Below are 15,365 nucleotides of genomic sequence, written 5' to 3' on the forward strand. Positions count from 1 at the left end.
GACGTTGTTTCATCGCGGTTCTTATTCTGTCGAAGGAGTTTAGTTTCTTTCATTTGAAACACTATTTTATGCGGTTTCTTGCAAAACGAGCGTGTAGGCTCGTTTTGAAAACGCGTGTTTATTTTCTGATATTATATATTATATATGTCTGATATTATATATTATATATTATATATGTCAGTGCCATAGTTCTAGGAGCTGTTTCTCCTGATAATGACAAATCTCTTCAACCTCCTTCGTATGGTATTTATCCCATTTCTCATCCCCAGTACCCATTCGTTTAAGAAATGGGTCGATTTTGTTCCGTTTGGCAAAAACTTCGCAGGTGGCAATTCGCTCCGTGATGTTTTTCGGGGTCAATTGATGTGGCACCCAAACATCTAGCTTCTTCGTGAATCCAGCTTTGTGCAAATGACTTAAAACGGTTTGATGCTTAATCTATAGCTCCTGGCCGATGCTCTGATTACTAACATGCCGATCAACTTTGTTTGTTTCTGTGATTTTATCGACATTTTCGATGACGCGTCTGCCTAGGTTTTAACATAAAAAATAACTGAAACGGCTCGACGAAACCAAAATTGCTCATTACTAGCTGTTAGAGCAATCGGCACCACAAACACCATGTAAAATTTCAGCGGCCTAGCTTGAATTTTCGCCATTTTCAAAGAGTTAAGCCCAAACCACACAGAGGACGTAAATTTTGGAAAGCAAATTTCGGAACAAACAAAAAACAATGAGAGCATTTTTTTTAAAAATAAAGTATCAGCTTTAAAACGAGCCTAAACTTGAAACTGTATAGCATCTATTTTAAAAAACGTCCATTACTTTTTCCCCAGCCTTATATTTCTAATCACATTATGTAAAATTAGATAAAAACGGTGACCGCTGGTTAGCCGATGCTGACGATTGGAGAATGGTAATAAATAAAACCCAACCCTAGAACAGCCAATATCCCTGTTCAAAACCTTACTTACTTACTTAATTCGGCTACAACCGCCGAACGGTCTTTACCTGCTGCAAGGAACCTTTCCACCGCTCGCGGTCGAGAGCCTTCGTCCACTACATATCAATACCGGCCGATATCGCGTCCCGGTCTACGCAATCCCTCCATCTCACACGGGGCCTACCTCTCTGTCCTTCTGGGCGGCCTAAAAGGACTTTACGGGCTGGTTCGTCGTCCGCTATTTTCCTGACATGACCAGCCCACCGGACCCTGGCGAGACGAATACGCTGCGTCGTCAAACATTGCGTACAGCTCGCTGTTGTAGCGTCTCGTCCATTGTCCCTCCTCACATACGGGGCCAAATATCAATGGATGGAGCCATCTGATCTCATTTGATCTGTCATCTGATGGAGCCATCTGATCCTTACAATCGGGATCTTCGCAGAATCGGCAGCAGAATGCCCCGTCGCTTATTTTCAAAGCTCAAAGCTTCACTTAAAGCTTCAAGCTTTTATAAAACATACCTGAATCAGAATTCCGTCGAATTAAGATTTTCTTATATCTAACCTCTTTGAAGACTTGCTGCTCTAGCGGCGTTTTAGCCTATTTCAGTCTGGACACACATGAGCTGATGGGTTTCATAGGAAATGTTTCGTTCTCTATGGGTTTCATGGCCTAATTTTCTATGGCCTCAGTTTCTAAAAGATTACGAAGGTAGGTAAGTCAGTTTAAAAAACGGGATGGTATTTTAACATGGGAGTTAAACTTTTCTAGGAAGTATTAGGAAGCAAACTATAAAGGCATTATAATCTAGGGCATTGTTTCCATGAAACTTACAAGTTGGCGGTCAAAACATGACGAACGGACAATTGTTCATGGCGATAAACGTCTTTTTGGTCAAAATTTCACCCTATAATAGGATAATGCAGCAATCCACAAGGCACACGTAGTCATACAGTACCTCGGGGATAGCTATTAAGGTTTTAGGCTATTCACATCGTTGTCCATACTGGCCAACCATTGAGAATACGTGAGTGGATGGTGAACCTTAGTGTGCATGAAAAGACCCCACTTAGGTTAATAGAATTAGCTAAATGAAGAAATCTGGTCCACAATAATACCTGAGAATTGTAAAACGGTAACAACGCCAAGGTGTTTGGCAAGACTGTCCAGTCCAGCCTTAAACATGCATTGCGAAAACTAAACTTTGTTTTGCGTCAGTGTAATTGTTCTGTTCCTGTATCGCCTAACTGTTTCGTCTATATCAATGAACCGTAAAAAAAAGTAGAACTCCAGTTATGTGTTCCTAGTTCCCAGTTACTCCAGTTATGTGTTCCATGTTTTCCAATGTTAATTCAATTTCAGTTAATCAATGTGTTCAATGTTTTCCAATGGTTATTGGTTAAAAAAAATGTCATCCTCGTATTTCATATTTCTTTCTATTCTTCTATTCATTTCTTATCTATTCTATTCATTTCTTTTCTATTCTATTAATTTCTTTTCTATTCTTTATGAACCTCAAACGAAATTCAAAAAATAGGGGCAAACGAGAGACAAATTTAGAGGATCGGCGAGGTACAAGTAATAATAATTTTATAATTTTACACACAAAGGAACACAACAAATACTTAAGATAACACCGGTAAGTTGTACGATACTCGCTGTTCACTGAGAATTTCAAGGTAACATGTTTTGTTTTGTGTCTATTATTGTGGGAAACATAACAGAGGTGTTATACTCTCCGACTGATAAAAGGAAAGAGTGCCAGTTCATGATAATACTCAACTAATACTAAACTAAGAGAGGTGTTACCAAAATGGAAAAACCTGGTTCTGATTCGAGAAAGGACAATGAAAGCTGCTATATGCTTCGATCGAAACAAAAAGGAAAAACTGTAGTAAAAAGAGACCACCGTTTTAGTTGCTATGGTCGCCCCTTGAAGCAGAACGAAAACATTCTTGCGGCAGAGAACAATAATATCGTGCAGACGAATGCAGATGCATCTCAGTTCTGTCCACAGAAAGAGGAAGTAAAAAAAGAGCCATTAAAATCACAAAATGACAACGATAAGCTCCTGCAACCAAATGGAAGCACAGGCTTACCAAACCCGATCAACCCGAACAAACCCGAATCTCGCCCAGTATTCGATGTTTCGCCAAAGCGAGAAAGTTCAACAGAGAATATCAAGTGGCAATCGTTTTCTGCAATCAAGAAGAATGTCTACGTTGCCCCTCTGAGAAAGCCAGGATCGTTGCGGTCAAAAGACATTATAGACAATGTGTGCAAATGTACTGAGAACTGTAAAGATCCGTGTTTATATGAGGATCAGTGCTGCAATCGTGCAACTTGTGTCGAGTGCGACCCCGAAACGTGCTTAGCTAAAGACAAATGCCTGAACCAGAGGTTTGCAAAGGAGTCCCCACCACTAGCAGTGCGTCATTTCGCAGAGCGAGGACATGGGCTGGTGACGTCAGCCAATCTCGTTAAAAACCAATTCGTCATAGAATACGTCGGCGAAGTCATCAATAATAAGGAGCTGGAAAGTAGAAAAAAACATATGATAGAGCAAATGGAATCAAATTTCTATTTCATGCAACTGGAATTAATGGAGATAGAAATCAATCTGTTCCTTACCGTAGTTAACTACAAAGCAGACGCTGAACTCATAATTGGAACAACTTATGACATCAGTTCGGATAGTTATGAAATTAAAAATACAGTTTGTTTAGTTCGTTTTTGGAGTTCAATTTACTTATATTTTCATACCACTGACTTTTTTCTTAACGGTAGTTTCGATCATCGTTTGGTTTCAACATGCGTTATTTCTAAGAAACATTCTCAGTGAAATAAACCCATCTTACCGCACCCTACTGGGTGCTGATAGCTTTTAGTAAGCTTTTAGGAACGGACTGAGGAGTGCTGATAGCTGTTACATGAACTTTTTCTACTGCACTGGTTTACGCATACCTGCTCCCATATTCATCAACCGTAGGGCAAAATCTAACGGAACAAAGAAAGCAGTGGAACCACATATGGAGTAAATAAATGGCTACGTTTGGTGCTATTACCGATAGAATTTGAGCAATGAGCACGGGGATAATGATTAGTTACTCAATATTTGATCTTGTTTGTTACACATCTGGCAAATCAAATAAAGACGATATAAACAAAAACGCCTAGCCTTACGCCTCGGAAACCTTCTAGTTTTCTGAGATGCTTCCGCATAATTCTATGGTTGTTTACTCCCTGTTTATTTTGTTTGTATCATACCTTCCGCAATTGATCTCGGCATTGAATGCTGCTGTGAATTGAATTAGCTTCAATTACCCATTACCAAGGTAACGTAAACGAATTAGATTTGACAAAATTTTCTGAATATTTATACCGATTACCATAGCCCAGATGTGTCCCTTTTTCATTACCTGTCTTGCACTTAACCTCCATTTCCCTTGGTGTTTTTGGCTATCAATTTATCACATACCGTTGGCAGTGGTGGGTTTGTTTGTTTGTTTAATTTGATTTCTTAATTAATCGCCTTCCGAAGTGATGAACACTGAAAACAATTTCAACCCAGTGGCGTAATGTTTTCAACACCTCAATCATGTGTAAACGCTTGCAATAATTCAAAATGAACCGTAAAAATGCATCTACAGAGAAAAGCAATTGATTTAATGAAGCAAAATAAATATCGAAATACTTATCGTACTTAAGAAATAATAAAATAAGACTGTGAATTCAGCAAACAAAACGTCAAACATAATAGCTCTTTTACAAAACGTCCGGGACAATTTCCTTTTTTGTCTTTTGTTTTAATCGTTATTTTTATTGTAAATGTTACATTGTTTTCTTTATTCGGCATCACAACCGCCGAGTGGTCTTGGCCTACAATGGGGTACCCTCCACCCCTTCGTCCACCAATCTGTTATCCCGGTCGCTCTAGCATGGCAGTCGATGCTGTCCCGACATCTGAAACGGGACCTTCCACGCCCCCTCTGTCTCTGTGGACAGTCTAAGAAGACTTTGCAGGCTGGTTCATCGTCCGTCATTCTCATGACATAACCTGCACACCGGAGCCTGGCGAGGCGTATATGCTGCACGAATGCGTACCACTCGCTGTTGTAGTGGCTTCTCCATTGTTCATCCACACATACGGGGCCAAAAATCAATCTGAGTCTCTTCCTTCTTCCAGAGATCAATGGTCCTGTCTGACGCTGCTAAAAGGCTTTCGGCAGTTTTGGACGGTGTCCATGTCTCAGATCCGTATGTGGACACTGGGATTATAAAGGTTCTGTATAGCGTCTCACCTTCAATCGTTTCTACACGAGATGTGAGCGAAATAGTTTTCTCAGACTGTAGAATGGCCTGCCCGGTGATTTGGTCATAGAGTAATTCATTAAAATGCCGGGCCCATCGCAAAAGGACCTTTGGCTGGTTACTGATCAGATTTCCAACCTTGTTCCGGCAGTAGGTAACCTTAGCTATGAAGTTGTTGCGGTGATCGGTTACCGTTTTGTAAAACTGCCCTGTGGTTCCGTAGCGCACTTTGCTTTCGTCAAGTTCTCGTAGTCTTTGGTCTTTCAACAAGCGTTTCTTTTTCCTGTGAACTTGGTTTTCTTTTCTTCTGATCGTTTTGCTTCCATTGATATTTGGCTATTGAACAAATATCGCCTTTTGGTTTTAAATTAGTTCAGTGACAGCGAACTCGTCGTTTGCCGCATAGCGCTCTATACCAACCAAACATTTTGAAAACATGAATTATCTATCGTTTGCCATTGACTAAGCTCTGAACTAATTGGCCATCTGATTTAATTAATGTTTTATCCGATACACATTTCTATTCCCATTCCTTCCTCCACATTCCTATTTCTTCATACACATGAATTGAGATAAATCAAATAATGTGCGAGAGGCTACTGCTAGCCTCTCAGCTCGAAATAATGTGAATAAGTTTCCCACTCCCTATAGATAAATTGAAATAATGTATCACGGAGGTGAAAACTAGTTTTAAAAAATTAAGTTGACCAAATTGACCTGAGGACCAATGAAAATAGACAACGCTATCTTTAACATGGTTAGTAAATTTTTAGAGTAATTCATCAAAACGTGCTTTTCGTACAGACGGGCATTTTTTATCTTTCGTGTATTCTATACACTTTTCGATGAAGAGTAAAGTTCAGTGAAATTTGGTTGTATGCAATGGATTAACATATTGAACGGTGGCTTAGAAATGTTTTTATAGTGTAACACACGAAATATATTATCTAAAAGACGACGATGCTAGTCCACATGAATATTTTATTTACGATTGTGAAAACATTTCCACTCTTTCAAGCAGGTTTCTGTTGTCAAATTAAATTTCTATAGACTTGTGGTTTTTAAAAAGACAAATAGAGTGGAACACTATTCAAGAAATGGTTTTGATTCCCGATACCGCCGTGACGGGGGGGTTGGCGCGGGGCTAACAACCCCGCCCGTAAAAACGATCCGTTAAGAATAGCACCAGAGATATTACCATTGTCTCTGGTGCAGGCCAAGACCGCGCAGCGGTTGTAGCGCCAAATAAAAAATAAAAAGAACTTTTAAGAAAGAATGTTGTCGAACGAACTATCGTAGCTTTCAGAGGCAAAACATAAAACAATAAAACTATTTCAAAATCAATGTTATGTAAATTTCGTTGTGCTCTGTAGAAATTTGATAAAAAATAATATATAAGTACGAGTTCAAAGTTAATAGAAAAACGCCATGCGAATCATCAAAGTATACTAAACGTCAGATGTATGAACTGTTTTAATTAGTAATGAAATAAAATTATGCTAATGAGTATAATAAAAAACAAATCTGTTTGCTTTAGCTCAATCAGCCAAACGCTAATCATAGTTGATTATCGACTAGGTGACAGGAAAGTGAATAAAACTGATTTAAATGACGAAAGTAATTAACGCTATTTTTGGAATTCATAAGATGCTCATCTACTAGGTCTATGCGATGCAAAACGGACTTTTAAAAAAATGGCTGTACCTGTCGATTGGGACTTCCCAGTTTAGCGGTTCATTCATCATTACCTTGTTTTGACATCAGGTGAATGAATCCAGGTCGCAAAAAAATTTCATCAGTTTGCAAACGGCCGTTGAAAGGGTTAGACCATGGCGAGTTTTGTGCCCGAAAAAAGCATTTTACGGGGATCATTACTTTTTTGTTACCTGTTAAAAAAAACGGCTGCAGAAGCGCACCGAATGCAACTTGAAGCTTACGGTGTACACGCCTTTTGCAGAACACAGTGTTTTGATTGGTATAAAAAATTTAAAAATGGCGATTTGGACCTTTCCAGAAAAGTTCAGCCAAGAAGTCCAAAAAAGTTCGGGGACGTCCAACTTCAAGAACTGTTAAACGAAAACGACACGCAATCCCAACATGAACTCGCGAATCAACTTCATGTCCATCAATCCAGCGTATCCAGACGTTTGAAGGTCATGGGGAAAATCCTTGAACAACAATCCGTTAAAAAAAGTCCGTTTTGCATCGCATAGACCTAGTAGTGTGTCCAACAATGATGTGTCCATCTTTATATTGATGAAGAATGATTGAAAATATTTCGGCACCTCATATTTTACTTATCTTAAATATAATAGCCAAGTTGCATCCGAATGACAATTGTACGTAAAATCTCCAAATTGAACATCGAATATTTAAAACAGTTGTCGACAGCCGCATGTGTTTCGAACAGTCGAGTGCCTTCGTGCTCCAACTCGTAAAACCAGTTGTTTCTGTATCGTTATTGATGCAGACGCAGCATTTCAAACGGGGTATACTACGTCCCTTCTGTCCTTCTGGATAGCCTAAGAAGACTTTACGGCCTAGTTCGTCGTCCACCATTCTTATGACATGACCAGTTCAGACTGGTACGGAGTCTGAACGCTGCACGACAGTAAGTCATTATACAGTGATACTGTTCGATCTTTTAACGGTTTCTCCCTTGTCCCTCTACACATACGGGGCCAAACAACATTCTGAGTATCGGACGTTTCGTCAGCTTTCGGTAGTCTCATCCATAAAGGCGTATGTGAGTACTGGGATCATAAAGGTTTCCGACCGTAAACCAAACAGTTTCGACCGTCGAGCCACGAGCTGTGATTGAAATAGCTTGTACGGGTGAGCAATTGATTTTTTTGATGATTTTTTTTCATTTGGTCATAAAAAAACGGTTGAATATTTTTCATTGGCTTAACATTTATTTGAAAGGTTCATTCAATTAATTATTTTATGAAAAATAATTTTGGTCAAATGTCCACCATGATTGGCTTGGCAGAAGCTCATTCGGTCGACCTATTTTTGAGTACATTTTCAATTGTACCTGGTCCTATCTCGCCAATAGCCATTTGAATTTCGATCTTAAGGGAAATGAGTGGAAATGAGCTTTTTAAATATCGCACCGTTTGAGTTGAAGACCTACCACTTTGGAAATAAGTTTTTCATTGTATTTCATACATAAATGAAATGAATGAACCTTTCAAATAAATGTTGACCCATCGAAAAATATTCAACCGTTTTTTTATAACCAAAGGAAAAAAAACATTTCAAATTGCTCACCCTCATTTACATACAGTAGAATGACTTATAGGCTTCTAACACCCTACCGTGAATATCCTCAGTTATGTCGTTGTTAGTGCTCATCCTAAATAAGTGGAGCTCGAAACGACATCATATTTACGGTCACGTATTAGTACATCGCGTCTCACATAAGCTCACTGCCGTTGGTGGCAGGGTAAGGTTGAGAGTGCTATCATAAATTTGGTCTTTTTCTTGTTTATCTGCAGAAAGATATTTTCCGCAAAAAGAAAATGCTCATATGGTAAACCGGACGACCCGCTCTAGCGCGATGTTGAAAAGGATACAAGCCACCTTGGCGCAAAACCATTGACAGTGAAGGGATTAGAGCGCTAGCCTGCCACTTATACCTCCTGAAGGCTCGTAACGATGACCACGGTCATGCTTACAAATCTGGTAAGTTTGGCCGACATTCGGAAACTAGTTATGGTTCCATACCTCCAAACTTTACTCTGACTATGCTTTGTTATACGGCCTTGAAATCGAAGAAAACATGGTAAATGCTTTTACGAAACCAAATCATCTTTTCAAGCATCTTTAGAATACACATTGAGGCTGATGAACAATGCGCAGGCGCTTCGAATCTCTCGAACATTACGAATAACTTTCCCATTTATATGATTTGCGGTGATTAAATTAAATTATCAGCGCCGATCATCATCGACTTTCAGTTAACCAACCAGAGTTATCGATTAAAAATCGACGAAGACTGACGCAGACTAGCGTAGAAATGACTCAACCAAGTTCGATAAAAGAAAAACTAGAGGGTGTTAACGTATGCTGTTGTTTCCGGATACGTTTTGGCGTAATCAAGTTTGTGGGGTCGGCTAGTACGAATTATCCTTTAAAATTCGTTCAATGCAGGTTGTCTGCATAAATGGCATAGATGTTTGTATCATTTCTCTAATTAGGTTAAATATTTACACAAGCTCGACATAAAAACATCATAATCGCCGTTATATAAGGCGTACCCGAATAGCATGTACAGATCGATACAAAAGTCATTGTTGCTTGTTAATGAAACAATTTTGCTAAATAACACTCTGATAAATTTAGGCATGCTGTACTAGAGCATATGAATTAGGTTCTAAAATATTTCTTTATATTACCCACCCCACAGATTACTGTTGAAAAAAGCTTGAAACATTCTTGGCTCAACTTCCAGCCAAACAAAACAAAAACAAAACAATTAAAGAAATGTTTACGGGAGTATCGAAGGAATGTAATGATAATTGAAGACATGTAAGCATGCAAGCTGCATTGACAAAATGATTCCATGTCAGAGAAGTTGTTATTAAATTGTCGAAAACTGTTAATAAATTGATTCTATGCTATTGATGTTATCGAAAAACATACTTTCAAGCTCTAGGTCGCCGTAGATATTCCGCAATAATTAGTTAACAATGGGTATATGAACGACAATATGAAATAAAATGAAAACAAAAAAAGGAACTACGTACACCATTCAAAACTGGTACATTTCATAACTCGAAAACAATCAGATTAATAAATGTTACAGACTGGGATGCGTTTTTTTGTGTCATTAGTTGTCTGCTCAGTCGTTCAATCGGCATCGTGACACGTTCCAAGTAAAGCTATTCAGTCATCATTACCTATATGAAGGAATTGGTTCAGTTCAATGAAATTCTATCCTATAATTAACGCGCCTGTTTGTACTAATGATGTGAGTAGTACTTTGAGAAGTTTAAGCTACTAGAAAAAAGATGGATGTGTGTTTGCTTCATATGTCTATGGAGATCAAAATAAATGCCGATAGTAGTAAGACAAACTTGCACCTTTTGATTGGTCGGTAACGCTTGTCGTTGTCACACAGCTGACCAGGATTCGCTTTCTTAGACCGGCGTGACAGAGAGGTTGGCGCAAGGCCAACAACCCCGCCCTTAAAACACACAACGTTACAGTACAGTAATACAGTAATAGAGAGTAACATTGTCTCTGTTGCAGGTCAAGACTGTTCGGCATTGTCATTGCAGGGTAAGAATAAGAACCACTTATCACAGCAGCGAGCCAAAGAAGAAGAAGTTCACTAATGATTGGGATCGCTGCTCCATTTTTTGTCTGTCGCAAATGATTAACGTCTATTGAAAACTATGGTGAATAATAGTACATTCAATGGTAAAACATTTAGGACATCTAGCAAACTTTACTAAGTTAATGTTTCAAATTTCGTCAGTTTGGGACAAATTCCATGCCTTATAGGCGTATGTAAGTAATGGGATTATCAAGGTTCTGTATCAACTTCAACTGTATTGATACGAGATTTGAGCGAAACAGCTTCTCTGTACTGTACAGTGACATGATTGCTACTAGCACTACAAAGCAAATCTGCTCTGTTATATCGTTGCTAGTTTCTACCTTTGACCCTAGATAGCTGAAGCTCAAGGCGATTCCGAAATGTCGGCCATCTAGTAGTACGTCGTAGTACCGTTGGCACAATCGCTCGTAAACCGTATAAAACTATAAACCGTTAATCCCAACCCCGCTGATAGATCAGTCGGTAGTGCTCTTCGCTGTCACGCAGCTCTGGCCTGGTTTCGAATCCCTGGATCGGTTGTCACGCAGCAGGCCATGGTTTCGATTACCGATGGCGCGGGACCAACAACAACCCCGCCCGTGAAAAACGAACTGTTACAGAAAGCATCCAGAGATATTAACATTGTCTCTGGTGCAGGATAGGACCGCTCAGCGGTTGTTTCCGAAGAAGAAGAAGTTAATCCCAGCCCACAAGACATTCGACTGTGCCATCCAACAAGGTACGTTTTCCTCTGATTACACACTTGCTACCCTGCTTTTCTATCAGAGTTAATTGCAACTCACTAGGAGCTAGCCCTCTACAATTTAGCCTACGTATGGGAATATTACCTTCAATATTTTGCTCAACACCCACGGTCGACGCAATCGATGAAATTGAGTACATTGACTCAGAGGATGATGATCGCCCTCGGCAGGATTCGTTGGAACTGACGCTAAGATAACCTACGTAATTTGAAAAATCACACTGCTTCTGATCTACAGGCACTGGAAAACTTTGTTGTTCACTTACTGCCAACGATGGATAGTTTTGCGTTTTGTTTTCCGTTTGATCTTTGCGTGGCTTGTAACGTTTCGTGTCCGAATAATTTTTTTCGGTTCGAAACCGAAGACGAGAGCTCCGAGGAAATTGTGGCGGTGTACTATTTGCTGAAGATGTTGGGTAGATTTCTTGAATGTTTTGATTGTTGTAACTAGTAGTCGGTAACGGACTAGTGGTGCCTTTCACTTCATCATTGCTACTAGATGATGACCTGATTATGTCACGTTGCTGTTGCTTGTTCGGATCATAACCATTACTACAGCTGTTGCCACTAAAATGTGAGGCCATATTGTTGTCAGGGTTCGTAGTAGACGCGAGCAGTAGATGATAGGGAATCTGCAAATTGAACGTTACATTTATGACTAGTCGCAAAGAGGAATAATATTGAATTTATTTGCTTACCGGTTTGCGATAACATTTACGCTTTTTGGCGCCGGAAGGAATGATTTCCTCAGGACGATCCGCATAAGCAACTATTGGACCTTGTAGATGCCTTTCGTTGAACAAGGGATGAAAAGGATTATTTCGTCCTTCGTAGTTTTTTAACGGAGGAATCAACTCATGCAATGGAGGAAGCTCCCTCACAGTGATGCTACTCGCATTCGCCTTTGGTTTTTTCCTTTTAATAAACTTTCGTCTTACGACGGTAGCATTTTTTCTGGCGGCAATTTGTTTTGTGCTAGTGTCAGCGACATTAGGACAATTTCTATGAGTTTTAATTTGAGGTTTCGTGTTGTTTTCGATGGAGCGCTGGTCTCGTTGTACTCTGGTCCTTTTAGCCGTACTTGTAGATGGCAGATCGTTAAAAACAGTTGTGCGGCGAACTGTTACTGAACTTGTCGAGCTGTTTTCTTCATAATATGTGCTATCTGTCGACGTCGAGGTGGTGCTTAAATTATCATCCGGTTCCATAATACTGTACTTGCTGCCAGTCATGCGCTCTCGACAACAGGCATTGCTCACAAAGGTGTGTTCCAAATACCTATAATTGTATTTATAAAAAACGGTTTTTATTACAGTTGCTAGCTCTACATTGACCTCGGTGCACAAATGTATATCATAACAACATATCTATGTTAGAAGGTAATTGATTTTTATTTACTTACTTGCGGGGAATAAATCGTAGATTGGGATTTTTCAAAGCTAGCTGGCTAAGAACAGGTTCGGTGATAATGATGTCCTGAGGAATTACACAAGGGAGGACTTGTGGTGCGCAAAACATTTTCAATGTCCATAACTTATCGATCGTGGATCTACCCATAGAAAGAAACCGCAGTCTATTGCTCTCAAGTGTTTGTAGAATTAATTCTACTCGTGATGCAGTAGACAAAAGAACAAGCTGCAAAATCAAATGGAAAAATAATTTTAGAACAATAGCTTTATCCATGCCTACGACAATACCTTTACTGTGAGAAAGCAGTATGAATATGATTGTGAGTTTGTACCAAAGACTAGCTGTTTTGAGCTGTGGTTCGTCCGTAGATCATCCATCTCGCTGCACCGATTAATCGGTTTCTAAGCGAAAGACGTCCGTTCGAACCCTGACAGAGCATCAACTTGAGTGCAAAACTTAAAGTTGGTGCTTAATACGGCTCTGTCCGTTCTAATAATAATAAATAAATAATAGATGTTTTGAAAAAACATAAAACATAAAACCAAAATAAAACAAAAATAGAATGTCGGAAGGTAACATCGGATCGGTCGGTTTGGTAACATTGCGAACATATTATTTGTTAAAAATCTGTTTCAAATCCGCATACGATTCGATCAACCGCATAAAACTATGCAAAATCAGAGACGAAAACGGTTCAGTATAGCACGAACAATGCCCGTGAACATTTGTGAACAACGACTTCAACAACTAGGCTAATTCATCGCCCTTTCGAGTGCAACAACCCATTTTTTTTTCAATGCAGTACATAAATGCTTGATAAGCAAAATGTTATCAAGGTTGGTTGGTAAATTCAATATTTCCATACAGTAAAAAACAAAAAAGACAAGCCGAATGGCAAACACAATATAGAAATACTTACGATTAGGGCTGTATTTATTGAAAGGATGAAGTGCAGAAGTGACAGAAACAATAAATACATATCTAATCTAATCTAACAAACATATCTTACTTGGTCGGGTAGCTGCAGTGTGCGCAGATTTTCCTCTATGTATGGTACAATCGCATGACGAATATTATAAAATCGTTTAGCATTTCGAGCGATTAAATTATAAAGAATAAGATGAACAAGATCAGCGGAACTGATCTCTAGGCGTCGCACAAACTCGTGTCCATAGTTACAGATTGTACAGAGGAAAAAGTAGAACTGATCCCCTAGGAAAATCGGATACTGCAAACTTCGAATACATCTCCCGTGGAACCATTGTTGACAGCGCCGACATTGTAACATTTCCTTCTTCCAATCACCGTCCTGCCCGCAGTAGCAATAGTGACCTTCAGAATTTTTCCTGTGGCGCAGATCCCACTCAAGTTCGTCAAACAGATACGGCAATTGATCCTTGTGAATTCGCGGCTGAAGTTCCTCAATCGGTTCAACCGAAGCGTTGGGTCCACTATCGCTGCCGTGCTCGTCAGACTCTTCCGGCGGATTGCAACCTGTGCAGAGCCACGTCCCTAGGCTACTGAGAATTTCTAGGCACAAGTCGTACTGGGCACATTTGAGATGGCATGCCCAACGACAACGTCCGCATATTTCGAGAGACTCTTCGTTAGACTCTTGCTCACAGATATTACAGATCAGGCCCGTATTTTCGATGGCCCGTTGGCTTAACTTACTCATGTCTTCGTATGCAGACCATTCCACCGTAGCATTATCGTATCGCACCAAACAGTGCGTTTCACGAACTCCAATAACTGTGCCAAGGTAAAAGCGATCATCTGCATGCTTGACAAGTGTATCTTCTCCTATTTTGTAAATGACCGGTTGCTTGTGGACTTTTGGGACTAGCGTTGGGGTGAGGTTCTGCTTATGCTGCTCAGCATTCATAATCCGTGTACACGTAGTTGACGACCTGGCGGCCAATATTTTTGAATCCTTCTTGTCGTAGCTGTTTTTGATACGGATGTCGCTACGAGGTTCATTGGTTTCGCTCATCGTTTTGCAGATTGGAAAGAGCGTACGAACGAGTCCGAGATTATTGATTAATTTCGACTCTCGAGATCCCTCCGCGAACTCCTGCTTGGTGGTTAACCGAATCTGGATCGGTGTTTTAGCAATGTTTCCTTCCAGTGCACCACAAATGCTTTTACAAATTACCGCTGCGGTTGGTTCTGCTTGCTGTATCGCCAGACCTTCCGAGGTCGAGTCGAACTGTTCCGGGACTGTGCCCGTCCGATGCTGCTGTTGATGTGTCATTTTGCTATTTCGATTCCAGGCTAGTAATGCAAAGTTCAGAGCCACTACCACTCCTCTTTAGTTCGCCGCGTTATTGCTTTACTATCTCTATAATAAAAAATGTGTGGTTCGGTTTCACACAATCTCCTGTTAATCTGTTTCGATGGAGTTGACAATGTTCGAATGTTTTTTATATTTAATTGCATTACCGTGCAATAAATAGATATTGCTGCGATAATATATGTTGGAGCTAATTTCCATTTGTAAAACGAGGACTCAGAGATATCACGTAAGAATCGAACTGTCGACACGAAAACAAGCCCGCACAATCGTAACGAAGTTGAGGTTAACTTGGAGACACCGATACTCAAACCGT

Source organism: Anopheles cruzii, chromosome X, assembly GCF_943734635.1.
Source record: "Anopheles cruzii chromosome X, idAnoCruzAS_RS32_06, whole genome shotgun sequence".
NCBI classification, from domain to species: domain Eukaryota; kingdom Metazoa; phylum Arthropoda; class Insecta; order Diptera; family Culicidae; genus Anopheles; species Anopheles cruzii.